Here is a 5,803-nt window from a genome sequence, read left to right as displayed (position 1 = left end):
CCTGACCTCATTGACACTTATGAATGAAAAAATGACAGTGTGGCAAGGTGCTTTGCTCAGGGGGACCTCGGTGGCACCTTGGCGGTTTGGGATTTAAACCAGCAACCTTCTGATTATGGGTCCACTTCTTAACGCGCTAGGCCACCACTGCCCCATAAGGAAATGTAATTATCATTTGTCTGTAATTCTATTATGACACATGGTGACAATCACATGATGACAATCACACTGACTCTTTGCATGAAATGGTGGGCATCAGTTCTAATATTACACTTCCTATATCTGAATAACCAAATACACCAGCACTAAGCAGTAAAACTGTATGCAAATATACTCGACTCAACATCTCACTATCTGTCTCACTGCTGTCTTTTATGTCAAACTGTCTCTCCATGTTAATATGTATACATGAGAGTGTTATATATCTGTGTTTGTGTGAGTGTTGTGTACATTGAAGGATGAATAATCTCTTTCACACACAGGCACGAAAGCAGGTATAAGTCAGCTTCAGTCAGTCTGCCGGCCCCGTAATTTAGAGGTCAGAGGACAATTCATTCATCATACAGAATGCGTGCATTGCGTTGACAGTTTTAAGGAGTGGAGTCTTTTTTTTTTGGTTCCTTTTCCCCCCAAAAGTTAAACACCCAGAGGTAAACAAGGCAGTATCCAGTGATCAAAGCCATTTCCACAAGACAGCGACACGGAATAATGGAGGCCAATTACCATGTCAGATAGATTAAAGAGGAGGTCCCCTTTCTGAATTAGTCCATAATTAAGCTGTTAAAATCCCTTATCGCCGAATATATGATGTGCAACTAGAAATTTGTTATGCATGTCGGTATATCACATTATGATTTTTATTAAGGGTAATAGTCATAAAATGTTTATTATGTCATAACACACACACGTATTGAAACTCATACCAAAAGCATTTAACATTTTTTTCTTTTGGTTCTTTACTGACTGAAACTGCATGTGCTCCTACCTAACACACACACACACACACACACACAGAGAACTCTAGCCAAGATAAACATTTAATAATTTAGCATCTAAAAGTGTTGGATCTATTTTACATCATGACTTCACACAAACATGAATTACTCTTTCATGTCACAGATGAAAACCACAAATGTCCAAAAGGGTGTAGTCCTGGCAGAGATGCTCTGATCCATGCAAACATAGGGCAAACATGGTGGAAACGTGTCTCTTCTCTTGTCTTCCCTTCCCTTACCTGAGCTTCAAAGCTGTATGGAAGCCCTGGCTTGGGCACGGCCTCTATTTACATGTCTGGGGGAGTCTGGTTTGTCTTGCCGCTGACTGTGGTACCACCTCTGAAACGCAATGACTAAGGAGCTGAGTGAGTTACACCACCTCCCATTCTACCTGAAGACACTTAAAAACCATATCAATTTAAAGGATTGCTGCTGTGGATGGAGCAGCAGATAAAAAGAGGCGGATCAGACAGCCGTGTCTCACATTATGAGAACACCCACCAGCATGAGACAGGTCCCTCAGGAATCACTTTCTGTAATATTAGACATGTGTAAGGAGTGATGACAGACGTGAGTGCCTGTATATACCCATGTAACACCTTTATTGTATGCATACTGAGAAGCTCTGTGAGAAACAGGATGCTGCTAACGTCTACGTTCCCCGGTCACTTAGGCAAAGCCTCAGTCAGTCGCAGGGTGGAATTTCACTTCCGGATCAGTGTGAGAAGCCAGGCTGATGCCCCCTCAACACAGAGAATCAGCGGACGGAGAGAAACGTGAGAGCGAGACGAGCGAAGAATACTAAATTCTGACCAACTCAACAGTAAACAGGTGAGACTGAGGGAAAGTAATAGACAGAGGAGACAGCAGAGGCACTTGCTGTCTCTATATAAATACACTCGAGTCTTAAGGTGGCAGAAATAACTCTCAACTCCGGCTGGGCCAAACAGCGGAAACACAAATGGAAACACAAAGGCGCTTTTATTAAAGGCAACGGCTCTGTTTCCGCTCTGCTCTGAGCCTGTGGTCTTCTTGATGTTTATTTAGGGACAGACCTGCGTGCCTGTTAACCTGTCAGGCTGCATTGCGGTTACCCTCAACACTGCATGACAGATCTTTTAAAAAAGTGCCGTCATGCTGCTCTTTTTGGCCAAACAAGTGTAACAAACAGTTGGTGTCCAAAATGTAGTGGCCAAAACACAGTCAGTAATGGCACATAAACATATATTGTTTTTAAGAGACAGAGTAGTTCATGTCCATACTGGGATTTATCTAGACAACACTGGCTCAACACACTGTCCCCTGTAATTCATGCCTTTTCATCACCAAGGTATTTCTTAAGCCACACAATGAAGCAGCATCCTGCACTGTACTGCATTACAAGTCTACATCGAATGGCAAAGAAAAGGAAAAAACAGTGCATAGACACTACCATGTATTCCATCAAAAGAAAATAGTCGTTCAGGACGATGTTGTTGTGGCCATTAATAAATTTTAAATGGCATTTTAATGGCCACAGTCAGGCACCAAGGAAGAAGGAGAGGAGGCCATTAACCTCACTGATCCCTACACCTGCTTCATCACACACACACACACACACACACACACACACACACACACACACACACAAAACAACTCACAGCTGACAAAGCCCCATGAGCCCATTCAGCATATACAGCCAGACAAACTGACTCACCACACACATTCACCCTCATGAGCACAAACCTCCCACACACAACAGCCACCCCGCCCCCACCCTCGCACACACAGATGTGTATTAAATCATGCCTGCACTCAAACACGCATTCATACAGCACGAACGACAACGCAGACAACATGGACTGGTGATACTAGCAGAACGGAACCCCGAAGTCCCACCTCAGGAGCGTGTTTCACGCCCTCACTCGTCTTCCTCCTTCGGCTGCTCCTGTTGGGATTCGCCACAGTGGATCGACTGGTCTGGTTGTCCGCTGTCACCCACAGCCCACTGCGTCTATCTCTGCATCCTTAGGGATGGGCATCCCTCGCCACTGGGGGGTAGGATGTTGGAACTCTGCCCTGGCAGGGGGCCAGTCTGATTTCACACACACACACACACACACACATACACACGCACACAAGATCCTTCATTAGACAAGAACCTTCATTAGGCAGGTACACTTAAGACCCGCTCTGAGGCCGAGGCCTGTGCTGAACATCTGTCTTCCCACAGGTTGCTGCTGTGTGATCACTGCTGAGCTGTGGTGCTTTCCGGACACAGCAGGACCTCCAGAGAATTGAGGCCAGAGTAACAGGATCAAATGAAAAACCATGAGGTGAGGTGAGAAACTGTAAGATGTTTTAATGAGGATTACAAATAATATACCAATTAAAAAGAATATATAGAATTTCAAAGGGAAGTAAAATACAGGCCCTGCCAAAGGACAAAAAAAAAACATTTTTGGGCAAAGGTGTCTGAATCTCACCTCAAGAAACAAAACTCCATTATACATCATGATACATCACACACTATGAAACACACTATTTTCTGGATGGCATGCAGTAATTTGAAATAGGCTGAAAAAAAGGCTAATAATACATAACACCATAAAAAAGCTGAAAGAAGAGTAACAAGCATGTTTTGAAAATTGAAAATGGAATCTTGATTGCAAAAAATGATGTATTTGTATTTGTTGAAGGTCGATATTTTTATTACATATAAAGTGGCTAGGCTTTTTAGGCATGTGTATGTCACATGTGTGTAGTGCCAACAGTGATGTAGCTTTGTGTGTGTGCTCAGGTGCGTGTGTGTTGAGGGAATATTTCTACAGCACATTGTCGACCTAACATTGAAATTAATTCGTGACATAAAAAAAATGAAACTGAACAAATAGGGGAGGATCAGTCTAGTAGACAGGGTGTGTTCTAGGGGGAATTACCCAAGATTCCATTCTCCGTGGCCATCACACCAGACCACAGCGCAACGTAAACATACACAATTAAGCCCCTCTGCCTCTCCCTCCCTTGCGCCCGCTTTGGACTAGGATCACTTTTTGGCTGCCTCCATGTCAAACACGGGCTCATTCACTCAGTCCCGCTAATCCCCTGCAACGACGACTGAAAAACTCAGAAACCGGAAGCAGGACCCCCCGCAGAGAACCGACTTCTTTGTTATGGCAGACCCTCCATCCATGGAAGGTGCCAACCGGGACATTTGTGCTTTCCTCCCTCTTCCACTTATAGGCTCTTGCTTCAAAGATCGACAAGTCATGAAATAAAACCAGGCACAAGCAATCATGGTTTGCCGGCAACCACAAGAAAGCCGTAGGTGACACCAGTGCTCATGTTTTGTATTTGAAGGACAATCAGGGCTGGCAAAGCATCTGCCATAAACATTTCAAGAGGAAAACCACAAGAACAGCAGCAGAACATCTGAAGACCATCTATGCTCATTAACTGTACTGCATCTGTTTCCGCTTTTTTGCTCACTATTTCGCTGTTTCTGCCTTCCAGGACAGTGCACATGGTCCCAGGAATGCTGAGTAAGGGACTCACCAAAAGAACATGTACTGCAACAAATTAGGAGTACAATGAAATTCAAGAGTGGGAGATTAGGATCACAGATGACAACACGAATCCTCCAATTTAAAGCAAAATATGTCTCTGGCTCATTTTATTTAGACTGGTCGGGAAGTGCATGGCTAATTTCCCATGTGGTCTGGCCAGTGTTTTCCACTGTTGTTGTCAGCATACCATTACAGTAAACACAAAGCCACAACTCCTCAACTGGCCCAAGTATTAAACGAGAAAAGACAACTTGCTTACGGACAGAGAATTCCTAAACAGATCCACTCCGCTACCAGAGAATTGAACAGCGGGATTTACGAGCTTAATTTCTCATGCCCCTGTGCTCGATGGCCCTTGTATCACAAACCATAACTTCTGATGTGGGGTGTGTGGAGGAGTGGTGTACAGAGACCTTGGGCACTGTTTTCTAATGGGAACCATGCGCAGCGCTATGCACTAACGTGAGAGGCTTGCTCCCTAGTGTAATTTCAAAGGTCTTGAGGATTTACAGAAATAAATACATGAAGGAAAGAATTACTCTAATTACCCTTTTTGATGGTGTTTCTGTCAATTAGAACACGATCTTTAATGATGTCTTAAATGGGAGGGCTCTCACAGATGCTACTTTCTCAAAGTAGAATATATAAACCCACACCCGTGAACAGGCGGCATGCACAAAATTCATTAAAGATTGGGTTTATTTCTTATTTTACCATTACAGAAAAAATATATAAATCCTCAGGACGCTTCTGACCATACACTAGAGAAAAAGCCCTGTGTTCAGCAAATAGCCTTGCGCTAAGGGCCAGTTTGAAAATAGTGCCCCTTATCTCTTCTTTCTGGGTGGCCCTGAGAGGGAAAGAGTGACTGTTAGACAATAGAGAGGGAGAGAGGGGGAATACATCAACTTTCTGACCTGAGAGCAGAACGGGACACAGGAGCCCATTGGCGCAGCGCCTTAATGAACACCTGTCTGGAAGACAGGGAATTCCTGTCTGGGAAGAGCAAAATTGGTGGGCCAATCTCTGATAGCTTGTCACTTGTTGACAGAAGGACCACAGGTGCTGGTGGGGTGGCTCTCAGTGTTGCATTACGGTCCCACCGAGGTACAGCAGCAGTGTCCTCTCTGTTCTCTGCCCTCTGTCTGCTTCCTGAGCGGGGATCCCGGTCCTTCGAGCTGAATGAGAGCACAGTGTGGGAGCAGGCTGGCCCCTGAAAGCAGTCTGGGGAGATGAATAGGAGGAGTGAAGCAGTTCTGTGTT

Source organism: Denticeps clupeoides, chromosome 3 (genome assembly GCF_900700375.1).
Source record: "Denticeps clupeoides chromosome 3, fDenClu1.1, whole genome shotgun sequence".
NCBI lineage: Eukaryota > Metazoa > Chordata > Actinopteri > Clupeiformes > Denticipitidae > Denticeps > Denticeps clupeoides.
The sequence above is the reverse complement of the archived record's forward strand: the minus strand, read 5'-3'. Positions refer to the sequence as shown.